The 26170-nt window shown below is 49.6% G+C and overlaps 1 protein-coding gene across 5 annotated transcripts in view; it reads right to left on the bottom strand.

Moving 5' to 3' along the window:
- The window catches only part of DENND2B (DENN domain containing 2B), a 221588-nt gene that overhangs the window by 122254 nt on the left and 73164 nt on the right, over positions 1 to 26170 (bottom strand). The window contains exon 1 of one of the 5 annotated variants that reach the window (XM_060177217.1): positions 5608 to 5925. The exons of the other annotated variants lie outside the window; for them this stretch is intronic. The gene's annotated coding sequence lies outside the window, so the exon portion shown is untranslated. Of the gene's footprint in view, positions 1 to 5607; positions 5926 to 26170 lie in introns of those variants that run through there. 5 annotated transcript variants of the gene reach the window in all.

Here is a 26170-nt window from a genome sequence, read left to right as displayed (position 1 = left end):
GCACGGAATCCAGTTCCCCACAGCGTTAAAGAGGTCTGAAACCAGTCGCATAGCTGACTTTAGGTGACCTTCCCGACGTCCCCTCCCCCAGGACTCCCCCTCCCCTGCCCCAGCCCCCGCTGACACTTTGCACAGGCCTAGAACCCTTCGTGCGTCCAGTCCTCTTGCTGGCTCTCTTCCACCACCGTGCACACAGGGATTCAGATCAGTCTCAGAGCTGGACTAACAGGCCAGCCCTCTTCCCAGCCACAAACATGAGCCAGTCACCAGCCATTAACCTCACCATCAAAACCCAAACTTCAGCCAGGAGGTTAGTGTTTGTTTGTTTGTCTGTCTGTCTGTTTTGCCCCCAGGGTTATCGCTGGGGCTCCATGCGGGCACTGTGAATCCACTGCTCCTGGCAGCCATTTTTTTCCATTTTATCGGATAGGACAGAGAGAAACTGAGGGGGGAGAGGAAAGAGGGAAACAGGAAGAGAGGAAGACAGACACCTGAAGACCTGCTTTGCAGCTGGTGAAGTTTCCCCCTGCAGATGGGGCTCGAACCCAAGTGCTTGCACTTAGTCCTACGTGTGCTTAACCGGGTACAGCACTGCCCAGCATCACTTGGTGTTTCTGCTCCTGATCTCTCAGACAGGCTCACACGGCAGCACAGGACAGCGTCCGACATGACGTATGTGGACACCTTAGCTCTTGGCCCAGAGGCCCTGTTTTCACTGATTCAGTGGGTAAACAGACCAGTAGAGGCTGTGCCAGGCTCCAGAACCCCCCTCTAAGCGTGGATAATTGGGGTGCGAGTCCTAACACCAGAAAACCCCACCTCCCGGTGCCTGTCAGGACCCACATGAGACCGTCTCCTGGAGCCCCTGTGGGCAGAGCAGGCTTCTGTTAAAACAGAAAGTCAGTGCAGGGACCCTGCCTCTTCCTGCCCTGCCGCCCCTGAGCTGGCTTCTCCCAGCCCACAGCCCACAGCCCAGGACCTCTCCCCTAGTTTCTTCTCATCTGCTTCAGATCTCATCTCCTCCCTCAATCCTTCGGATTATCTCGATTTTCCCAAAGTCCTTCATTCTGGTCAATCTCCTCTTCACAGACACTATCAGTGACAAGTTGCACAAAAGTCTGGGTCTTTGGAGAATTAAGGTGGTTTTACGGCCAGCCCCAGGGGCAGGTCAGCTTTGGCTAAGAGCCAAAGAGCTTCGCATCTTAACTATCATCCTTCACAAAGACAGCACAGCCTAACATAGGGCAGTATTTAGGTGAGCGTGGAATTAGTCTAGGTTCCATCCACACTCTCCTCTCGCCTCAGTGCGCACACGCGCGCGCGCACACACACACACACACACACACACACACACATTTTCTAGGGTTTCTGGCTAAAAGCAGGCCCCTAGTGTAGCACCCTCTGACAGGAGCACCCAGCACTTCACCCTGGCTACTTGCCTGAGACAGGCCCACAGCTCCTCCCCCACCCCAGAAGAAGGAACTCCCTCACTAGCGCAAGTTTTCCCACAGGCTGTGAGGCCATTCTCCGCAGACTCTGCCAGATGGTCTTTTTTGTTTGTTTGTTTCATGCCCTCCTGCCCCTTCTCTACTTTCCATGGTTCCAATGACTCAAAGAGCTCAATTATCTACTGGCAGAGTCCCCTTCCCCTTCCCCGTCTGCTCTAAACATCCTCTCCCAAGCGGAGGCAGGGAGGGGGTGGGTGGGTCAGAGCTCTGTAGGGCCTCTGCAAGGCTCCAGTATGTGTTCTCTTGACTTCTCTTGCCGGCTGCCACAGCAAACCCTCCCAGGCCCCAGAGTAGGATCAGGACGCCCTGGGCGGGGTGACAGGTAACAGCCCAGAGAAGCGAAGGGAAGCACACTTTTGGGTCCCAGTCCTGCCTGCCTGGAGGGAGAGGAGACCCAGGACCCAGGCTCGCTGCCCACCTCCTCGGGTGCCAGGTGGACGCCCCCAAGATAGTCCTCAGAACCAGACTGCGTGAGGATGGGAGACATCCTCTCTGGGTCCCCAGAGAGCAGTTCAGCCCCACTACCTGCAAACTGGGGTGTTCCTCCAAGCTGCGTACACCAGCCCTTCAAGCCAAGAATGGGGGAGAGCCAGGAGAACCGACCATGCCCTTGGCCTGTCCTCCAGGGTACTTCAACGTTTCAATTTCCCTGAGTATCTGATCATTCTCCTTTTTAGAGAGAGAGCCGGGCTGAAAGTATGCGGGAAGGGCAGTAAAGGGAGGGAGGAGAGAGTGAAAACAGGAATGTTACTTTTTAATCCTTAAGGAGCAATGAGAGATCCAACTCGTGACTCAGATCTGGAAAACTGGACTGATGAGCAGTGTGGACAGCTGCAGCCACATCTAAACTGCGACGGCTCTTCAGGGAGGCCGCTGTGCTGTGGCTCACCTGTAAGAAGGGGTGTTGTTGGGAGTCGGGCGGTGGGTGGCACAGCGGGTTAAGCACATGTGGCACAAAGCGTAAGGGCTGGTGTAAGGATCCCGGTTCGAGCCCCCGGCTCCCCACCTGTCTGTCTTCCCTCCTCTCTCCATTTCTCTCTGTCCTAGCCAACAAGGATGACATCAATAACAACAACAATAATAACTACAACAATAAAACAATAAGGGCAACAAAAAGGAATAAATATTTTTTAAAGGGGTGTTATTGTAAACATACATATAATAATTTTTCCAAGTCCTTCTGCTCTGGACTTCCTCACGTCTGCTTCACGGACACCATTCCCATGCCTGGCTGGAAGGATTTCTTTCTCCCTGTCCCACAACAAAAGCTGAGGTTGCCAGTGGGTTGGGAGGTACCCCACCCTCCCCTGTGCTCCCCAGAGTCTGCTATGGGCCCTGCAGAGTCTCAGCAGAAGACGGGTCTCCACTGCCCTCCCCAGCGTGCTCCCTCCCCTGAGATTCTGTCCTTGGCACAACTGCACAGCATATCAGGTATCTCTGCCCTTGAAATTGCCACTTCCTTGTTTCCCCTCAAGTGGCAACCACACAGGTTCCTGAAAGAACTACCCAGCCCCCAAAGGGCTTCTCGGAGTAGTGATTCTTCCTACTAATCAGAGGCCTGCTTTTCAAACCCAGAACACACACAGAGAGAGAGAGAGAGAGAGAGAAAAAGAGATCGCCACCTACTCAAAATGGTTAACTCTGCAGACCCCAGAAGGAAGAAGGACCCAGCCCTGGTGACCAGTAGCCACTCTTCCAACTAGGAAAATCTATGACACTGTCTCTGCTGGCTGGCTGTGGGACACTGAGCAAGCAGACAGGCTCTTGGAATCCCCCTCCTCCACACAGGAGTCAGCGGACCTCAGGAAAGCTTCTCTGAGGGATCTCCAGTAACCATCACTCGTATTAAATGCCCCAACCAAAAGGAAGCTCGGCTTGTTGCCCTTAGCATCTTGAAGAAGTCTCTTAAGTTTTCTCATTTTTATTTACAAAAGCCAGGAAAGAAGAGGGTGCTTTATAAGTGGAGAAAGCAGAACAGCGAGATAAAGTGACTTTCCAGAACGGTGGGCTTCATACATTATACAGTGTTTTTTTTAAATTATCTTTATTTATTCATGGGATAGAGACAGCCAGAAATCAAGAGGGAAGGGAGTGATGGAGAAGGAGACAGAGAGACACCTGCAGCCCTGCTTCACCACTTGTGAAGATTTCCCCTACAGGTGGGGACCAGGGTCTCGAACCTGGGTCCTTGTACATTGTAACATGTGCGCTCAACCAGGTGCACCACCACCCGGCCCCGTTTAGGACAGTTTTTATGGAAATGATATTGTCTGCTCCTTCTGATGGTCCTGTTAAGTAACTGCTCCATTCTCTCCACCTGACAGCTACAAACACCTTAGGACAGTTCAGCAGGAGGTGCACCTGTTTTGAGGAGGACACACAGGAACCTGTAGCACTGAAGTGAGCTTTTGTGCTCTAGCCCCTCAGTCTCTCTCCTCCTCTCTTCCCCTCCCTCCCTCTGTCTCTGTCTGAAAAGTTGGCCCAGACAAGAGAAGACAACAACACTCAAGGTAAATGTTAAGGGAGCTTGTGAGAGTCTCCCCGATAGCAAATACCCTTGTCCTTGGACTCTAGTGTCCATACTCCAAGCATTGCTTGTCCAAAACAAAAAAACACCCATCTGCTAGCTGCCCTTCTACATGTCGGTGGCAAATCTGAGGTGCCCAGGTCACATCCACAAAGGACAGGTACTGCCAAGCACAAGGGCTCACTAAGAGAAGCCTTCTCCTCACACACACACACACACACACACACACACACACACACCCAACAAACATGTCTCAACCAAGCGGGAGGTCCCGGAGTGTAATGAAGGAGGCCTGACTTTAGACGGGCCCGTCTGAGACGCAGTCCCTGTCCTTGTGGACCCTCAGACTGTGACACTGATGCGTGCATATACATTCAGGGAGCTGGCACCCGGGACACGGCCAGCGCTTTCATTGGCAAGCCGGCCAGAAGTTAATCAGAAGCTCCTCATTGTTTGCCGGAATACAAAAGACATTTTGTTCAGAAAGTTCAAGACGAAAAGCCCAAGAGCCAGGGTAGCAGCTGTCCCTTCACCCCACAGAGAAACCAGAGGCACCCTCAAAGTTCCCTGACGCTCGGGACTAAGTTCCAGACAGGATGTGGAGGTCTCCACTGCAAGGAGCTTCGCGGCCTCTAGAACATCCACGCCCACCCGCCCACCCGCCAGCCACATCCCCAGCAGGAGCGCCTCAGGGAAGGGTGTCCTTTCCCAGGCCACATGGAGTGGCCACACACCCCTGCCCTCAGTCAGAACAAACACAGGAGGAGGACACACTGTGGATGTTGCATGCCCGAGATGTGGTTAAAATATTAACCCAAGGAATCCATTTGCTACGAGCACAGCAGCTCAAGCCTCCAGAGGTAATTCGGCTCTTAGAAGCTGCTGTTGAACGTTCACTATGAGCCACCTGGCTGAGAAGCTTCTTTGCAAGTACTCCTACCCCAAGACACTTGCCCTCCCTCTTCTGCCCCTTATATCTTTCTAGGAAAGCCTGTGGTGGGTTCAGTTAACAAAAAAGAACTATCTGCTTCTTACCAAGTTACCAGGTAGAGAGAGGAAGAAGAAAAAATGATCTGTTCAGACATTCCTAGGACAGAGGGTCCTGGAACTCACCACAAGCCTCCAGCTGAGTTCATGAGTCCCCCTCCCCCCACATTCCCAATGGGGTCAGACAGCAGCACCAAGAGACAAAATAATGTCCGCTGGAAAACCAAAAGACACTCAGAATACACTGACCTTTCCATGTAAGGCTACAAACACAACGTTGTTGGAGTGGTAACTTCTTTTTTTTTCTATACAAAAGACTCTTCCTATAAAATACCCTGAATCTTTTTGCTAAATATAAGAACATTGCTCTAGTGAAGTCTAAACACCTCAGGCTCAGCAAGAGTAAAGTCAGTTAGCTTTGCAAAGTCAAGGAAACCAGCCGATTCCCTCCTCCCCAAGCTAATAGAATCCAACTGTTAGAGCATGACATCATTCCTGAGCCCGAGCCCTGAGAAGCCCTGAGGAGCCAGCAGACTCGCCGGCCGCCCAGGAGAAGGAGCAACCACCCGCCAGAGCGGGCCTCACCTGGGAGTCCCGGCGCTTTCCTGCCCACTCCATGCTCGGCACAGTGTGGCTCACAGCACCGGCTGTTACGGAGCCCTGGGGCCCCACGTCCACTCGCTTGAGCTCCGATACCTGCCCTGGGCTTCCCACAGCAACTTCCTCTGACCTTCCTCGGAGCTCCCTCTCCTTCCAGCCAAGTGAGCGAGCGAGCGAGTGAGAGCTGCTAGCAGACCAGGCCAGTTGTCATGGACACCCTGGTGCTCGCCAATACACACACACTCACAGGCGCTGGCTCGCTCTCTCTCTCTCTCTCTCTCTCTCTCTCTCTCTCTCTCGCTCTCTCTCTCTCTCTCTCTCTCCCTCTGCCTTCACCCTCCCTCCCCCCTCCCTCTCCCCTCCCCCTCTCAGTTCTGGGACACTTCCATGAAACAGCACTGTCTTTTGATCAGCTCCGGTTTTGCATGCATTCCACTCCTCCTCCTCCTGCCTCCCTTCCCCTCCCTCCCTCCCAGTCCGAAAGCACTCCGGGCTGCTCCCGGGCCCTGGCTAGAGCAGCTCCGAGGGAAGCGCGGAGACAGCCAGTGTTTTTGTTTTCCTCCCCTCCAGTGGCTCCTGTTTTATAAGGCGGAAGAGACCCGGCCAGGGGGAGGAAGCTAGCTGGAGCTCTGGGAAGAGGAAGCCAGCCCTTCCCCTGGGTCCTGAGCACCAGGAGGGGACCCAGATGCAGTGTCTTGACTTGTCTGCTCATCTGGGATTCCCCGGGCAGCAGCTGGGCCGGAAATGAACTCACTCCCGGGAGCTCGCCTGGACCGGCCTCTCTGCTCACCTTGCCCAGGCCCTGGCCCTGGCTTTAACCAGCACTGGGGCCTGTGGGACTAGTGCTGGCACCACACAGTCTCTCGTCCTCCTGCAATGGAGAGGAAAGACACTAGGTCAGGACCAGTATGAGTCCTGCGGAGCCCAGGGTCCATAAGCACCAACCATGACACCTGAACCTCACTTCCCAGGCTGCATGCTAGCTGTCACCAAAGCTGGTCAGGTCTCACTGCTCTCCACAGCTTCCCAAACTTTATTACCTGCCCCCATACATTTTACGTTTCTCTTTTTTAAATTTCATATATGTATTTATTTATTTTCCCTTTTGTTGCCCTTGTTTTTTATTGCTGTTATCCATGTTGTTGTTGGCTAGGACAGAGACAAATGGAGAGAGGAGGGGAAGACAGAGAGGGGGAGAGAAAGACAGACACCTGCAGACCTGCTTCACTACTTGTGAAGCGAATCCCCTGCAGGTGGGGAGCCAGGGGCTCGAACTGGGATCCTTACACCGGTCCTTGTGCTTTGCGCCACGTGCGCTCAACCCGCTGCGCCACCGCCTGACCCCCCCCCATGTCTCTTTTGTGATTTTTCTTTCTTTTGTGATTTTTCATCTTGTCTGCTTCTTACACTCTTGAAATACACTGGACAGACAGCGTCGGCACGCTACTGATGGGAAGGCTGAGGCTCAGAGAGACAGAATGTTTAGTCCACAGTGAACAGCCAGCTACTGCTAGAGGAGTAGACCAGCTAGCCCACACACTCCCTCCAGCGTACTTGTCGTTAGGCTACACTGCCACCAGGTCTTGGAAAAGAACAACTTTGTAGATAGCCTGGCTTTCTAGGGGAAGGCAAGGAGTCTTTCTGAGTCAAGGCGAGGTGGGTCTAGCGCCTTTTCAGCGCAGCTCTCCATGGCAGCATCAGTGCAGTATGGCATCACAACTGCTGTCCCTATCACAGAAAACGGCCCTGCTTCACAGTTCTTCACATTGCTCCAAAATGCCTTCCCCACGGAGCCGGGCAGTAGCGCAGCAGGTTAAGCGCAGGTGGCGCAAAGCACAAGGACCTGGTAAGGATCCTGGTTCGAGCCCCCGGCTCCCCACCTGCAGGGGAGTCGCTTCACAGGCGGTGAAGCAGGTCTGCAGGTGTCTGTCTTTCTCTCCCCCTCTGTCTTCCCCTCTTGTCTCCATTTCTCTCTGTCCTATCCAACAACGATGACATCAAGAACAATAATAACTACAACAATAAAACAACAAGTACAACAAAAGGGAAAATAAATATTTTAAAAAACTTAAAAAAAAAAAACCTTCCCCAAGCCCAGCTTACCTGTTCAACACTAGACCTTACAGTTAGAATGGATATTACCAGATTGATTTAACTTAAAAAAAAAAAAAATTCCTGGGGCAGGTGGTGGCGCACTTGGTTAAGTGCACACATTACAGAGCGCAAGGACCCAGGTTCAAGCCCCTGGTCCCCACCTGCAGGGGGAAAGCTTCACGAGTGGTGAAGTCGGACTGCAGGTGTCTCTCCATCTCTCTCCCTCTCTATCTTCTCCTTTCAATTTCTCTCTGCCTCTAGACAATAATAAATAAGACATTAAATTTTTTTTTTTAAATCCAAGAAAGGAAGGCACCTGGTTTGCCATGTGCACAGCTCAGGTTGGAGCCTAACCCCCACTGCACTGGGGCAAGTTTCTGTATTGTGATGTCTTTCTTTCTCCCCTGTGTGTCTCTGGGGGAAAAAAAACAGTTGACCCCAAGCAATGAAGGCCTAATAATGAAAAAAAAAAATTCCAGAGAGGGAAAAATGACTTGCCCCTGGTCACAGAACTGGGAAATAACAAGTTTGCATAAGCCTTTCAACTCTTCTCTGTGTGTCAAGCAGACTTGCAAGAGCACCCGGTGTAGACAAGGTCAGGAGCCCTGTAGTGCCCGGCAGCACCCACCACTGACTAGCCAAGGGCCTTTGGGGAGGGCACCCAGACACACAGTTTTCACCTGTGAAGCGAGGGAGCAGCCCTGGGCAGATGACAGGCCCGGAAGAGAGAGAGACTGTGTGTGTTATGACAGAAGTTTTCTAAACCAAGCACTGAGAAAAGAACTATTTCTCTCCACACACACACAAAAGAAGAAGAAGGAGAAGAAGGAGAAGGAGAAAAGGAAGAAAGGAAAGGAAGAACAAACAGTAAACTCCCCAAGAAGAGGGCACTATGGCATAAGGACTTCTTTAAAAAAAATAACTATTTATTTTCCCTTTTATTGTCCTTTTTTTTTTTATTGTTGTTGTAGTTATTATTGTTGGACAGGACAGAGAGAAATGGAGAGAGGAGGGGAAGACAGAGGGAGAGAAAGACAGACACCTGTAGACCTGCTTCACCGCCTGTGAAGCGACTCCCCTGCAGGTGGGGACCTGGGGGCTCAAACCGGGATCCTTGTGCCGGTCCTTGAGCTCCGCGCCACGTGCGCTTAACCAGCTGCGCTACTGCCTGACCCCCGTGAATCACTTTTCACAGCAGATGGTGTCACTTCACGCTGAGGGCATTCCCATGCACTCAGAATAAACCCTTAACACTCAGCAGGGTGTAAGGCCCAGTCCTCTCCTGACTCCTCAGCTGACCCCTTCCCTCCTAGCAGCACTCCACCTCCTCGGGGCTTCTTTGTCTCCCCCAAAATGCCAGAGCCAGGCTGTCTGGGACACACTCGTCTTTGCCTAAGTGACTCCTGGCCACCTTGGCTGATCTGGCCTCTCACCTCCTGAGAGGCATCTCCTAAAACTGTCCAATCTAAGGGGTCGGGTGGTAGCGCAGCGGGTTAAGTGCAGGTGGCACAAAGCACAAGGACCCGCGTAAGGATCCCGGTTCGAGCCCCCAGCTCCCCACCTGCAGGGGAGTCGCTTCACAGGCGGTGAAGCAGGTCTGCAGGTGTCTGTCTTTCTCTCCCCCTCTCTGTCTTCCCCTCCTCTCTCCATTTCTCTCTGTCCTATCCAACAACAACAATAGCAATAACAACAACAATAATAATAGCAGCAATAAGAGCAACAAAATGGGAAAAATGGCCTCTAGGAGCAGTGGATTTGTAGTGCAGGCACCAAGCCCCAGCGATAACCCTGGAGGCAAAAAAAAAAAAAAAAAAAGAGAAAAAAAACCTATCCAATCTAAATGAGGACTTATCTATCCCTCAGAACATTTACCCTCATCTGTAACTGCATTTGTGCAGTGATTTGCTTCACCTCAGCCTCCCCACTGATGAGTTCCTTGGGGAGCAGGAATTTTGAGTGTTTAACTAACCACCATGCTCCCTGAATTTAGTACAGAGGTCAGCTTTAAGCTGGCACTCAATAAATCTCTGCTAAATGAAGGCATAAAGGCCCATTTCTTCTGGTCCTGCAGGAAGAAATTTAGAACAGCTATTTCATGCCACTCATTGTATCTTTTCATAGACTTACAAACTGTAATTACAACTCTTTTCCTCATGGGCATTGCCTGTGGGCTCAACCAAAAATTCCTGTAAAGTCTCCCTGTGGTTTGTTTCCCAGAACTTTCCCCATAAGGTCACTCTTCCAGGGATGCACTCCAGGGTTTTACAGCCTTTCCCATTACCAGAGGGCCCACTCACATGCCCTCCACTCCCAGCATCACTGCCAGGCCGCTTGGGGTGCAGAATGGCCTGGCTTCCACTGAGGAGAAGGCTCTCTTAGTCAGCTCTATTCACAGACAAAAACGCTTTCTCTCACCTCTGTGCAAAGGTCCCCACTTTAAAATATATGTACATATATATGTTTACTTAAAATTATTATAGGTGTAAAATGTTTTTATAGATACTAATTACCTATCCTTAAAAAAAGTTGGGGAGTCGGCCGTAGTGCAGTGGGTTAAGCACACATGGCACAAAGCACAAGGACCAGGTAAGAATCCCGGTTCAAGCCCCCGGCTCCCCACCTGCAGAGAGATCATTTCACAAGCAGTGAAGCAACTCTACAGGTGTCCATCTTTCTTTCCCCCTCTCTGTCTTCCCCCTTCTCTCCATTTCTCTCTGTCCTATCCAACAATGACAACATCAATAACAACAACAACAATAAAAAAAAAAAGGGCAAAAAAAGGGGAAATAAATAAATAAATAAATAAATAAATAAATAAAAAGTTGGAGACAACTATCTGGGGGAAATGATGATGGCTTCAAATACAGCAATCCCCTCTCATAACTTTAAGATTTTTTATTAACTGTTTTCTTGACTTGTTTGTTTATGGAAAGAAGCAGAGAGAAGTCAAGAGGGGAGAAGGGAAATTGAGAGGGAGACAGAGAGACAGAGAAGGGAGACAGAGAGGGAGAGAGACACCCGCAGCCCTTCCCCTGCTTGTGAAGTCTGCCCCCGCAGGTGGGGAGCTCGGGCTCAAGCCTGCAGCCTTGTGCAGGGCGACTGTGGGCTCCGCCACCGCTCCATCACTGGGCCCTTCGCATAACTCTAATATGGCCACCACCCAAAAACTGAAAGCCTTGGTGGCTTCCTCACCAGCCCACACTTCCCCCGCCACTACTCTCCTCACGTGCTTCTCCCTCCCTCCCTGCTCAGTTTCACATCTCTGCAATGTCCTAAGGCCTGCAGGGGACCTGAGTCCACGCAGTGTTCTGCATCTCCTGGCTGAATCGGCTACTCTACAAGCTCACAGCAGTTCGAAAGGACCTCTCTAAAGTGACTATCGTGCTACCGCTGCTGTGGCCCATAGTGACGACCCTCTGGAGGCCTGTGCACTCCAATATTTCATCCAGAGTGGACTATCAACTAATGTGTGGGGACAAAGGAGTCACTGAAAAATACTCTAGCGGTGGATGATGGCTGAGTGGGGGTGAGGAGGGCAGACATCCTTCTTAGAGAGATATGGAACTCTCCCCTGCTGCCACAATCCTATACATCAACATTTCCTCAATAAATTGATTTTAAAAAGAAAAAGACTACAAAAATCAGTAGCCAGTAGAGTAACTACCTTGAAGCATGAAGCTCTGGGTTCTACCCCCCATGCACCACATAGAAACCACAAGAACTCCAGGAATGGATTCCTGGATTCCACCTCCAATACTAAGTAAAAAAATGTTAACAGACAGACACCTTCCCTTTCCATAAAATGAAAGAATCTGAGTGCAGAGAACGTATACATGAATATAATGATCAGGTCCTAGAGTTGGTCACCAAAAGCACTTAGAGTGTCCTCCAGTCTCTTTAAAAGCACAGTTAGCATTACAGGGCCGGGAGGTGGCGCACGTGTTACAGTGCACAAGGACCGGGTTCGAGCCCCCAGTCTCTACCTGCAGGGGGAAAGCGTCACAAGTGGTGAAGTAGTGCTGCAGGTGTCTCTCCGTGCCTCCCCCTTCCTCTCAATTTCTGGATGTCTCTATCCAATAAATAAATAAAGATAATAAAAAAATATTTTTAAAAATCAGCATGCCATACTGGAAACACAGAGCAGAGTAAGTAAATCTTATAAAGTCACTCCCTACTTTGGGATCAGAGGAAATGAGGAAACATCAGCTGTTGTTTCTGTATACCAGAGGGTCCCATAATGCGCTGTCACTAAGAGCTGTAACTGCAGATGCTTCTGGGAAATCTATCCTAGTGCCCACAGACAGGAGGTCCTGAGGAATCTCCAGTGACAACGTCCATCTAGTCAGAGAACAGATTTGAGCATAGGTTCTTATCCCAGAGTAGGGATAAGTCATCAAACTGGATCCACGGTCCTGGTATAGAACCTGAAATTGGGTGAATTCTTTTTTTTAATTAATTAATTTATTTATTTTCCCTTTTGTTGCCCTTGTATTTTTATTGTTGTTGTAGTTACTACTGTTGCTGTTATTGGTGTCATCGTTGTTGGATGGGACAAAGAGAAATGGAGAGAGGAGGGGAAGACAGAAAGGGGGAAAGACAGACACCTGCAGACCTGCAGACCTGCAGACCTGCAGACCTGCAGACCTGCCTGTGAAGCGACTCCCCTGCAGGGGAACCAAGATCCTTACACTGGTCCTTGTGCTTCGCGCCATGTGTGCGGGGGAATTCTTAAGCAAGGGTTTCTCCCCTCATGGCCTCTGCTTTTTCCCACATGCAGTGAGAGGGATGCTGGAGTGAGCCAAGGGTTCCTCTAGCTCGGATGTTGCAAGGCATCACCCTACAGCAGTCACTCAGTCCTACGGCTGGGTCCTGGCCACCCTGTCTTAGCGAATGGCTCCACAGTAGCAGAAGTGCTTTGTTTTCTGAGGGCAACAGAATCTGCTCCTAGCCCAACACAGCCTCTGGTCTGGGGGTCCCGGAGTCATCCACCTGGGGTCAGAGAAAAGACCGGCACCAACAAAAGGCAGCCTTTCCTGGAGGAGAAGGTGGGAGGCAGAGGCCTTCTGCCTAAGGCAGACTGTTGAGAGAACAGTGCCCCGTGCGGGAAGGGGAACTAGGAGATGGCCTGCGAAGTGCCCGGAAAAAAGGCCAAAGTCCTGCCAGGGGCTCAGTCCCAGCCCCAGTCTGTGGTCAGCAGCCTTCACAGAGCAGAAGAAAGACAGTGAGCACACTGAGGCCGGGCAGCCTCTTCAGGGGCTCTTCTAGGGGCTTGCAATCTGCCGGTCCCTGTTCAGGCGCCAAATGCTGGCCTAGCTTTGTGGGCGGGAGACAGACGACCAGGGACTCATGGCTGAGCTGGACGCAGTTCAATCTTTATTGATGAGCGGGGATGCAGTGCAGTCAATCTAATCTCCCTTCATTAGAAAATCCTGTCCTTTATATCTCCTGAGGCGGAAGTGTCAGGAAGAGGAAGTATACAGGATAGGGGGTGGGGAGAAGGAAAAAAAGCACACGAACCAGTGGGGATTAAACCAGTGCGGGTCTCAAACAAAACAATGATTATGTAAATAGACCACAGTGTTAAGCAATCCAGGGGAACCTGGCGTGACACGAATAGAAATAGAAGCAGAACGAGCCAAAGGAGAAATGGTGACCAACAGCAATCAACACAACAAATGCCTCCCTCCACATGCAGTCCCAGAGCCCCCTGCCTGGAAGCCTCATCTGGCAGAGCCGCTAGTGAGCTGGCCACTACAAGTTCTCGCACCACCCTCCTGGGAAAACAGAGCGACCCCCAGTCTAGACCCAAGTCCTGGCATCGTGTGGCAGGAAACTCACCTAGGATCTCACTTCTATCCTGATCCCACCTGCTCCCAACCCATCTCTCAACCACCACCGCCCTCTGTGTGTCTTAAGGCTCTTAACTGCAAAAGTGTAGGAATCATCTTGTCATTCTCTTGCGCCATGCTGCTCAAAGAGCTGTGGGAAATCTTCCTGAGAGTGGACTCAGCACAAGTCTCTGAGTTCACCTTCACTCAGCTCACAACCTTGAATGCAAAGTTCAAAGTGGCTTGATGAGCTCCTGGAGTGCACACCACAGTGTCCACATATGGGCGAATATCCTGAAACCTCTCAGTGCTGCAGGCTCCTGACCACTGTCCCTCAAGTTTAAGCTTATTGACGCTGGACTACATATGCCCAGTCTTGGGTCCAGGAAAGACTGGTCTGAAGAGGGGATATCCTAGACTCTCTCCAAAAGCACCGTTTACCCCTCTGGAAAGGGCTTCTCATGCATACTAGACTCAGGTAAAGAATTTGGTTAAGGGAGCCAGACAGTGGCACAGTGGATTAAGGGCACATGGCGCCAAGTACAAGGACCAGCTTAAAGATCCCAGTTCGGGCCCCTGGCTGCCCACCTGCAAGGGGCTCCCTTCAAAGGCGGTGAAGCAGGTCTGCAGGTGTCTGTCTTTCTCTCTTCCTCTTTCCTCTTTTCTCTCTTCCTCTTCCCCTCCTCTCTCCATTTCTCTATGTCCTATCCAACGATAACAACAACAGCTATGACAACTATAACAACTACAACAAGTGCAACAACAAGGGCAACAAAGTGGGAAAAATGGCCTCCAAGAGCAGTGGGTTTGTAGTGCAGGCACCGAGCTCCAGTAATAACCCTGGAGGCAAAAAAAAAAAAAAGAAGAAAAAGAAAAAGAAAGAAAGAAAAGAAAAGAAATAGAGAAAATAATTTGGTTGAAGGGAGACAGCACAATAGCAGCATATAGGACTTGCATGCAGGTCCCAGGATATACCCCAGCACTGCCGATACCAGAGACAAGCATGACAGAAGATTCCTGTTTGAGTTTGGCCTTCTTTTTAAAGGAAGCTTCAGAATCGGTGGGGGAAAGGGAAGGTACAAAGTAGAAGTGCAAGAAGAAATGGGAGGATTAGAACAGTCAGTCCCAACAGCTTCACCACAACATAACCAAGAAAATATTCTCAGCCTGGAAAAGGACTCAGAGCAAAGCTGTGGGCAGTTGGGCCAGACTGTGATGCCGCCTGCCTGCTCTATCCCCTGGCCCCTGGCCTGAGTGGGTTCTGTATCCCTTGTAATAGCCTTTAGGACAAGAACGCTTCTGACTCTGAATCCTGTCAAGCTACTATTCAGTTCCTATTCTGACCCTATGTAAGTTCCTCTGAGCAAAGGGACCACTTCTTACTCATCTTTGAAGGTCCAGTGTGCTGCATGAGTGTTTTTCTTTTCTTTTTTTTTTAACACAGAGCAAGTATTCACTAAGAGTGAATAAGCAGAATCATAGGCAGAACTCCAGGATGGGGTAGACAAGTGCAAGGATGTTACGAAGTAGCAGTGATCTCTGGAAATTAAGTACAAGTCATGCTAGAAAACATCGTTACTCTTATTCAGTGAAGGAATTACTGTAGAAAATATGAGATAAGATATGTAAAACCGGGGGTCAGGCGGTGGCACAGTGGGTTAAGCGCACGTGGCACAAAGCACAAGGACCGGCATAAGGATCCTGGTTCGAGCCCCCGGCTCCCCACCTGCAGGGGAGTCGCTTCACAGGCGGTGAAGCAGGTCTGCAGGTGTCTGTCTTTCTCTCCCCCTCTGTCTTCCCCTCCTCTCTCCATTTCTCTCTGTCCTATCCAACAACAAACAACATCAACAATGGCAATAATAATAACCACAACGAGGCTACAACAAGGGCAACAAAAGGGGAAAAAAACGGCTTCCAGGAGCAGTGGATTCATGGTGCAGGCACCGAGCCCAGCAAGAACCCTGGAGGAAAAAAAAAAAGATATGTAAAACCTCACCAACAGATAGTAAGTTATCTATTATGACTGATAATTTAGGTTTTAGAATAATATGCATTCATATGTTCATGACATATATTATCTGCGATATGTATTGTGTGTCTTATAAATAAACACATATATGTGCAATAAAATATCAAAGAATACCAGGGACATAATTTATCTGAACTTCAGAAAATTTTCTCTTGATCTGGTAGACAAAACAGAAATATACTAGCAGCTGCTTATTGCTAGAGCTCAGTGCTGGCATGGTCCCACCACTCCCAAAGGCATTTTCCCCCCTTTTATTTTTCTGGGACAGAGACATACAGAGAAAGACACACAGAGCACTGCTCCACCGCTCCTGGTGCTCACTCCCCACCCAGTGGAGTCTGTGCACTCGGGAGCCTGTGCCTTTTGCCAGGACAGCGTCAGCCAGCCCCGTGAATGGAATCCTGCAAAGATTTCAGGCTGGCGTACTAAAGGGGAAAGAAGAGACCTCGCAGACAGAAAAGTAAGGTCACATGCTTGGCTCCTAAGGCTGTTAAGTCGCTCTGCAGAACAGGAAAGTGGAAAGCTACCACGTTTATAAGCCTGTGGAGTCGGCTCTGGGAACTGGAGGCTAAGATGAGCCAAGCTCACAGGAAGAAGACAAAGCCAATCCCTGCTTGCTCTGTCCTGGTCCCTCCTGCGTTTCACATTTGGGACTCTGACTTTCTGGCAGAAGTGAGGACGTGGAGCAGTTCAAGAATCCAAACAATTCTTGCCCGGCATCTCCCCAAGCCATAGCTCACCAAGATCAGAATTACAAGGTGAGGGAGTCAGGCGGCGGCGCAGCGGGCTAAGCGCATGTGGCGTGAAGCGCAAGGACCGGCGTAAGGATCCCAGTTGGAGCCCCCGGCTCCCCATCTGCAGGGGAGTCGCTTCACAGGCGGTGAAGCAGGTCTGCAGGTGTCTGTCTTTCTCTCCCCCTCTCTGTCTTCCCCTCCTCTCTCCATTTCTCTCTGTCCTATCCAACGACAGCAACAACAACAACAACAATAATAACCACAACAATGATAGAACAAGGGCAACAAAAGGGGAAAAAATGGCCTCCAGGAGCAGTGGATTCGTGGTGCAGGCTGTGAGCCCCAGCAATAACCCTGGAGGCAAAATAAAAGAATTACAAAGTGATATTTTTAACTATCAAGTGAATTCCTGTCGCTCTTTAACCTTCTGTACAAAGCTGTCATCTGATAGCAGCTTATGAGCAAGGACTCAGGTTTGACTATTCGAACTGAAACATTAGACAGTAGGAATGCAGTGTTTTAGCTCCACATGCATTTCTGGGACATATACACCCATGCTTGCTTCCTATAATAGGAAACTTCGCTAATCCTTTGAGAAGAACCAAGAAAAGAGAGGAGTAGAAGCCCTTCAAAATCCAAGAAGTAAGATGGTTCTGGTCCACAGATGAGTGTTGTACCAAATAAGCCCCGTGTCCTATAGTGGAATGACATCATCAACCCATCCCCTTCATTATGCAATGACTAGCCCCTTATTTAACGATGCATGACTAAATGTATCCTGTTTCATGTTATACAGAATTGGTTTGTTGTGTAAAAAGAGGTCTGATACATGTTCATTCCCTTAGAAGAATCAAGGGAATTGGGGTGGGGGGGGAGTGGCCCCAGAGTGCACAGAAGTTGAGTGAGGTAATAAAAAGAGAGAAAGAGAGAGAGAGATGAGAGCAATTTAAGATCCTAGAGGAGAGACATTGGTATTTTGGGTGGTAGGCATGATATTGTGTGTGTGTGTGTGTGTGTGTGTGTGTGTGTGTGTGTGTGTGTGTGTGTGTGTGTGTGTGTATCCTGGAGGGCAGGAACAGGAGGGGACTGGTTTAGAAGTCTGGGAATGTAAGACATAATATTTGGGGGAATTCCTAAGCTTTATTCCTGGGGAGGTCAAAGATGGTACTTGGATATCACTTAGCTCTGGTGAGGGAAGAATTAGAAAGCCCTCAGTGTCAGGATCCCTGCCCTGCAACCACATGAGAGTTTGGTCCCCGAGTAACTGGTTGGCGAGAGCTGTGACTGACTGAGGGGACAGAATGAAAGCAGAAAGGGGCCAAGCGGTAGTGCACCTGGTTGAGCACACATATTCCAGTCTACACGGACGCAGGTTCAAGCCCCCGGCCCCCACCTGCAGGGGGAAAGCTTCACAAGTAGTGAAGCAGGGCTGCAGATGTCTCTCTCTATATATATCTCCCCCTCCTCTCTCAATTTATCTCTGTCCCTATCCAATAAATAAATACATTTAAATTTTTTTAAAAAAAGAATGAAAGCAGAGGGCATCTTCCTCACAAGCCAGGGAATTCTAGGGACTATAACTGGGAGACACTGTCTCTCTAAAACTGAGCAAGCAAAGGAAGTCAGTCACTCATGAGTCCCCTAGGTGACAAAAGGATACAGGTGACATCTGCACGATGACTCCACCATTCTTGCTGGCCTTTCTTCTTCTCTCTCTTTCTTAATAAAGACAGAAATGGAGGGGGAAGAGGGACACCCCCCTTCTAAGGAAAAGGCCCACAGGGACTGGACGGGAAAGTCGGCTTATTGGGCAGCGAGTCAGCAAAAAACAGTGAAGCCTGACAGTGTGTGTCTGTGCTCCCAAGAGAGTTAACCGTGGTCATTCTTATTAAACGCTCATTCCTTACCAGACTCGGGATTTCTCCAAGCACAGCCATCAGAAGCAGCCACCAGCCCGTTATAACCAGAGCTGTGAGAGGTGATTCTAAACTGGGATTTGGAGGCTCACAAACTGCTTCTGAGGACACTAACGGCGATGCCCATCTCTTTCTTTCGGTCTCCAACCACTGTGAGAGTATGTCTTGCTGTGTGGAGCAGTGAGAACAGACAGAAGGAAGGACAGTCAGCAGCCATTTCAGCCTGTTCCTGTCTACAGAGGCAGTCACTTATTTTGCTCTTCTGCGCCCTCTCCATGCTCCTGTTATCCCTCTAATAAGTTTGCTCTTCACACTAACAAAGTTATTTTAATAGAAAACAGGAACTTGAAAGATGACTGGCCGTGACCACGTACAGGGCCCCTTACGGAAAGGTCCAGAATGACTCCCAACTCCTGCCTGGGTCCCTGAGCACCAGTCCTCACACAGGAAGCACAGGCAAAACAGATATTCTGGGGTGCTCTGTGCTATTCAGGTCTGAGTTTAAGCAAGAAAGGAAGTTATTTAGACAACAAGATAGACACGAGTGGGGAGGATCGAGAAGGAAGAATGGGAAGGAGTTATGGAGTTACGGAAAGATAAAAGGCAAGGTTCAGTCCCTGCCATCCCCAAGCAATGTTCTGGTCACAGGGAGAAAGAGAGGGCGCCAGGAGGTGGCACACCCAGTGAGCACACGCTATCATGCCCAAGGACCCAGGTTCAAGAGCCCACCGGCAGGGGAGGGGAAGCTTCAAGCACAGCCGCACAGCGATTCTGGTGTCTTTCCATCTCTACCCTCTTCCCCCTCCATTTCTGTCTTTATTAAGAAAGAGAGAGAAGAAGAAAGGCCGGCAAGAATGGTGGAGTCATCGTGCAGGTATCAGACCTTCTGCTTGTCTCTGCAGGTGGGGGACCAGGATGGAAACCCCAGGTCCTTGCCCACCACGATGTGTGCCCTCCACCAGATGCACCACTGCCTGGGCCCCAAGACAGAACCAACCTCCTTGTTTCTGAACTACAGGCACTCTCACAGTAACCAAGTTCAATCCAGAACTTTGAGATATATACATATACATATACATATACATATACATATACATATACATATACATATACATATACATATACATATACATATATATATGTCCTTTTTTGTTTCTTTTTTGCCTCCAGGGTTATTGCTGGGACTCAGGTGCCTACACTATGAATTCACTGCTCCCGGAGGCCATTTTCCCCCTTTTGTTGTCCTTGTTGTTATTGATATTGTTGTCATTGCTATTGCTGTTGTTATTGGACAGGACATAGAACAATTGAGAGAGGAGAAGAAAACAGAGATGGGGAGAGAAAGACAGACACCGCCTGTGAAGCGAACCCCTGCAGGTGGGGAGCCAGGGGCTCGAACCAGGATCCTTACGCCGGTCCGTGAGCTTCGTGCCACCTGCGCTTAACCCACTGCACTATCGCCTGACTCCCTCCAATTGTTTTTTTTAAAAAACTGTGTCTTTCCTAGTAGATAATAAAGTTCAGTGAATCAGAAAATAAGTTCTACATAATATTTTAATCACAATTCTGATTAAAGTAAAAAAATTCAGTAAATAATTGTTATCAAAAAAAAAGAACAGATACTTGGAAGTAGTAATAGGTGTAGGGGTGAACTAGAAAGGGAGTAAAGGCGGGACTGTTTAAAAACATGGAGGAAACTATTTATATACATAGATATAGAGGGTGGGGATCAACAGCATAATGGTTCTGCAAAGAGACTCTCATGCCTGAAGCTTCAAAGTCCCAGGTTCAATTCCCCATACCACCATGAGCCAGAGCTGATCAGTGCTCTGGTAAAAAAAATTAAAAACCATAAATATAGATAGGTTGCTCTAGAATCAGCCCATACCAGTGACCTTGAGAGAACTATTTTAGGTTCCAGTGAAGGGGAGGGAGCACAGAACTCTGGCGGTGGGAACTGTATAGAATTATACCCCTATATCTTAAAATTTCATAAATCAATATTAAATCACTAATAAAACCAAATAAAAAATAAATCAAATTTAAAAATTGTTATCTGATTGACAGTTAAAAAGCTGTATCTTGGTTTTCTTTCTTGCCTTGGCTTTTCACAGGAAATGTTGGAGATACACAGATGGGACCAGGGAAGGGTGGAAGCAGCAGCCGCCCTAATCCTGACGTAACTTCCACTTTCCCCCCCTGTTTTCACCTTCTCTGGCTGGGCTGGAAAGGCCCCTGGAGCACAGGTTCAGATCAATTTCCTCTCCAAGCATGAGCCCATTAACATCAAAGTTAAACACAGACAGTTATATTTAGCACTGTTCTTCTTTTTACGATTTGTTTATTTAATGAGAGAGAGAGAGGGAAAGAGAGAGAGAGAGAGAAAGAGAGAGGTAGGAGAAAAAAAAGGAGAGGAGGGGAGGGAAGGAGAGGGGAGAGGAGAGGAGAGACCAGAACATTTTGGCATCATGGTGCCGAGACCAAACTTAGGGCCCCACACGTGTGTAGACGCTGTGATCTACCCGCTAGGCCACCCCCCTCGTCCTGATCGGCCTGTGTGATACCAGCAGTGTCTCACAATCCTTGACAGTGGTCGGAAGATAAAGGGAAGACAGAAGTGAAGAGCCAAGACTAGGAATAATTATGTAACAGACATCTCGTTATTTGGGCCCTTGGGCTTAAGTCTGCTTCCAGTTAAGCCCCATCTGTTCTCAAGCCCAAGAGAGGCTGTAACCTGCCAGGGCACAGACACCGACCTCTACAGTGAGGATTGGCAGCTGAAAAGGGTCCTCACCCTGCGTGAGCCAGCAAACCGAAAGGACTCTGGCTGGCCAATCCGCTCTCAGACCCAGCACCTCAGCTCGAGCCGGGAACAGCAGCAGAGTCAGAATTCAGGAGGAGGGCTGCCAGGGGACTGGCATTACCCCAGGGGACAGAATTCACTGCCATCATACCCAAGCTGCTCAGCAGTGCCAACTCAGTCACACGTACCAAGTCTCTCTCTCCACAACTCCCTGCTACAGACACAGCAGTCCCCAGCTTCCACGCTCTCTGTCAGTCAGCCTCGCCTGTTCCCTCCCAGATCTACTCCCTCTCACAGGCAACAAAGTGTCCCACTCCACCTCCAGTCCCAGCCTTCCCAGATACAGTCGTCACCCCAAGTAGATCTAAGCTCAGGCTCACTGTCTCCTTGGTGTGCTCAAGCTTGGGAAGGCCCTTCCAACTCTCCTGGAGCTGATGATGTCGCCCTCTGAAAGATTTTAAGCCAGATGAAAGTGGCACTCCCGGGCAGAACTGAAGAAACAAGAACAGAACAGGGAAAACACAAAATAAAACTTGAGCTGGGTAGGAAGACGGCTGGGGGCCAGTGTGCTCTGGGATCCTGATCCCTGCTGGTGGAAAAAGACCCAAGTCGGGGGTGAGAGAATTCTGCAGACACCTAGCATGTAAGGTAGGAGATTTCACGCATGTCCCCACAACTGGAAACCACAAGCCACCCAATAAAAGGGCGTGAAGAGGTGGCACCTGCCTTCAAGGGACTGGGGACACCTACAGAGACTGCTCAGTGTCCGCCACCCAGACTCCGAAGACACTTTACATGGCAGCCAGCAGGCAGACTCTCACCTGCCTCTAAGTCCCTCCTGAGCAGGGCCTTCGGCACCCATCTCCAGGCCAAAGGAGACTCCTGGGAGTACTGGCACTCACCTTCGTCCCTTTCAGGGTGGAGAGGAGAAGGAAGCAAGTTGGAGGAAAGTGTAAAAGTGCCAATGCCACAGAAAGTCAGTTCTGGGGCTGGGTGGGAGGCTTCCCAGTAGAGTGCATACCTCGCATGTGTGAGGCCCTTGGAGTCAGTTCCCAGGGCCATGCAAAATGTATGGTGGTATTCTAGTCTTGGTCTTGCTCAATTAAAAAAAAAATCAGTTCCTGGTTCCAGAATTGCAAGAAAAAGCAATTCCATCTTCAAACTCCAGTTACTTCCAGTGGCTGGCCTCAGTGGAACTGTCTTAGCATTCTGCATCACAGAATCATGAAGCAACCGACCGCACCCCACAGAACCCCAGAGGCAGAAAGCTGGGCAGAAAGGAATGCAGACAGCTTCCCAGAAATGCCCAGCTGAGAAGGAAGCAAAAGCTAACCACAGCTTCCTGGGCCCAGAAGCGGAGACACTAGACGCCCCAAAGACAGCAAGCCCGAGCTGGCCCCAGGAAGCTTCAAGAATGTGGTGGCTACACAGACAGCGAGCCGCAGCCCCAGACAAGCCCTCAGCTACCCATGGCCCCCAAAGACAAGGGGGTCTTCCACAGGCTGACTGAACCTGGGGCAAGTTTCTGACGGCAGCCTTGGCAGCAGCTTCCCATGGACAGGTCTCATTTTCTCCTGGTCATGGGGAAAGGGTGGGACTCTTGAGCGGGGCCCAGTTTGGGAGACCGTGCACCTGACAGGAGAACAAAGCTGGCAAGCAGAGGGCTTCGTGGGGGCCAGTGCCTCCCAGCTCCGCGCTGTCACGCTTCAGAGGTCCTCAGGCGTCTCCCTTCCTGCCACGAGCTCCAGGCTTCCCCAGAGGCCATGCCCTGGTCCCCTAAAGTCTGTACACGGGACTGAGCAAAAAGCATCCTCTCTGCAGAAGTGCTTTCTCTGGTCTGTCACACAGATTACAGCCCTGCGAGGCTTTGGTCTAACATAAACGTCAGGGAAGGAGCAGAACACAGACAGGAAGTCATCAGAAGTGCCTTCCTGTGGTAAAGTGTCCACATCAAGAGGAGCAAAAGGACCCGTGCAACAGGGCAGCAGTAACAAGCCAGACTTTCACGCCTGAGGTCTCAAAGGTCCTCAGTCCAAGCCCGAGAACCACTAAATGCCAGAGCTAAGCAGTGTTCTGGTCTCTTTCTCTCTCATGGGCACAGACAAATAAATAACATTTTAAAATTTCAAATGCCCTTATCTTATAATCTTATAAAAGAGCATCAGAAGAAAATTAATGATTTTAATAAAATAAGTTAAATGACAATTTTTTTTTTTTGCATCCTAAGTAAAATACAATTCCTAAAACAGATGCTTAAAAAGCCCCAGACAATATCTCTTCTCCTCTCCTGCCCAGGCCCAGTCTGGAGTCACTCAGCAGTTGTCAGCATGGATACGGAGTATGCACACAGACACACGTATGTCTGTTCATTCCTCGAAGCTTTGTTCCCACAGCCAATGTTGCAAGACCATTGCCAATTTTAGGTCCCGGTAGGCCTGGAGATATAGGAGATATCTCCGTGTATAGGAGATATACACGGAGATGAAGCCTTTCTTTAAGCAAAGGTCCTGGCCTCCAGTCAGGCTGGGGTGGCTTCAGACACCCCACATGTAGGCAGCAAGCTGAACACCTGGACTCCCCCCTCCATCCGCAGTAAACAAGCTGATGTCATCTCTCTGGTAGCCACATGTCTGCCTCCCAGCTCTGGGATTTTTCCCATCCCCACCTCAAAATTGCATATTAAGCATCTGTAGCTGGTTAGTCCAGTTACTTCAAGCCCAGTACCAAAGCACAAAGGTGGAAGGTTTGCTACTTATAAGAACCGGTATGATTCACTTGCCCCGTGCTCACATATTTTACTCCCAAGTCCTGATAAAAAGGCATGCTGCTTTCTTCCGAGAGGTAAGAGAAACGGTAAGCACAAACCATGGCCAGGCACCGAGAAGGAACAAAGAAAGGAATCAGCTATGAAAATACTTCGTGGAAACGACATGCCACACACTATTCCCAGGCAAAATACATCAGCCTTCCCACTCTAGCAGGAAATTCTCAATCATTTGGAACCTACTAGAATTTGGCCTTTCTTCATAACAGTGTTCTGTTTTCCCGAGTTGTCCATCCCACAAAGAGAGGCTACCGTCTATACACAGAGCACAGGGGCGTTTTCAGTCCCCGTAAGCTGGCGGCAGACTGGCCCCACCGGAGATGCACACAGCTCCCACGGAGAAGCTGTTCACTTACAGCCTGACACAGCACTGCAGCAAGAGCATATTCTTGCTCGCTCCAAAATGGGAGGGGTGATTCAATGAACTCCACTAAACACGTTTAAAGGATGTGGGCCTGTCGTAATTAGATCGTGGTTTTCAGAGTGGGGGAACTTCTTCAGGCCTGACACTGAAGTATTTCCTGAAGCGACACACAGTGGAACTAAAAAGAGCCTGGACAAGGTCAGGCATGACACGCTACCACTACAGACACCACCGGAGCCAGGCCACGCCCTGCCCTGTCTCCGCGCGCCTTGGTAGCATGCTCTTCCTCCACCTCTCGAGGGAACGTCAGCCCCTCTGTGGCAGCGTCATCTGTAGACACCAGAGTGTGGAGGCTACGCTTTCATTCAACGCTCACTCGCTTTCTCTTTCATGTTGAAGATATTTCCCAAAGAAACAATGATAGACATGACAAGTGGATTCTCAGGTAAGCTCATTATTGAATTACACACTAAGATGTCATTTATATATAATAAAGATACAAAAAGCCCTTTGTAAACAATAATAATGGAACAAAACGTAATGGGAACAAATCAAATGATCTTTACATGTAGACCATACTGTGGTCCTGGAAGCAAAGGGACTCATTGAAAGATGGTCATTGAGGCCAGAAAATAGCTGAGCTGGTAGAACTTAGCATTTATAAGCCTGAGGCTCTCAGCTCTGTCCCCAGCACTGCACGTGCTGGAGTTTGCTCTCGCTTCTCCCTCTTATATGAAACGCTCAACCTCATACGAAATAAGTAGAGCTTACGAAAGGATGGACACTTTAGGCATTTCTAAAGGCAGCACAATGACAGAACTGACAGCACGGACTGCTCACTCGATCTCTACCTGGAGTATTGTTGGCAGCTTATCAGCTATGATTAGGTTACCCCACCATCAAAGAGGTGATTCAACAATACAAGCAGGAGAGAAATAGAATGGAAGAAGATACAAGAGCATGATAAGGCAAGAGACGGGCACACTTTAGTGACGGCCTTTTGGGTCACTACCAGGCCACCCCATCGCCTGGGGCTCTAGTCAGGGAGTCCTTGGATTCTACACAGACATGATGGGCCTAGACCTCTAGTGGGCCCGTCTCTCCACTATCACAGGTCACTTGCATCATCATACGCCCCCTTGTGGCCCCTGGGTGACCTGCCCTCACAATGGGTTAGTGGCATTTCTATACTCTCCTCGTGTTTGGGAGCTACTCTCTGCCCTGATCCAGCTTTCTAGGCCTATTCTCAACTCTCTGGCACCATCTTCCCAGACAATACTTTTTTTTTTAGAATTCTTTTTGTTCTTTTAATATTCATTTATTTATTTATTCCCTTTTGTTGCCCTTGTTTTTTTTATTATTGTAGTTATTATTGATGTCATCGTTGTTGGATAGGACAGAGAGAAATGGAGAGAGATGGGGAAGACAGAGAGGGGAGAGAAAGACAGACACCTGCAGACCTGCTCCACCGCCTGTAAAGCGACTCCCCTGCAGGTGGGGAGCCGGGGGCTCGAACCAGGATCCTTACGCTGGTCCTTGTGCTTTGCGCCACGTGGGCTTAACCCACTGAGCTATCACCCAACTCCCCCAGACAATACTTTTAGCTCACCTGCATGTTAGCTGTTGGGCTCAGGCAAAAATTACTAAAGTCATGGGCCCTTTGGAATATACAATAGACTTCCTAGCTTCTTCCTACCTGAAGACCTCTAATTTCATCTGCTCTATTCCTACCTTTGAGTTATTATTTATTAAACAATTTGTCCTGCTTTATATCTTACCACCTTTCAGCCACCAAGTTGTAGATGCTGCCATGATGCCAACCTGACTTCCCCAGGCAGACGCCTTCACCTATGCGTCCTGGAGCCTCCCCTCCCCAGAGCCCTGCCCCACTAGGGAAAGATAGGGACAGGCTGGGGGTGTGGATCCACCTGCCAACACCCATGTTCAGCAAAGAAG

This window comes from Erinaceus europaeus, chromosome 17, assembly GCF_950295315.1.
Source record: "Erinaceus europaeus chromosome 17, mEriEur2.1, whole genome shotgun sequence".
In the NCBI taxonomy this organism is placed as follows: domain Eukaryota; kingdom Metazoa; phylum Chordata; class Mammalia; order Eulipotyphla; family Erinaceidae; genus Erinaceus; species Erinaceus europaeus.
This window is presented reverse-complemented; position numbering and strand designations above follow the sequence as displayed.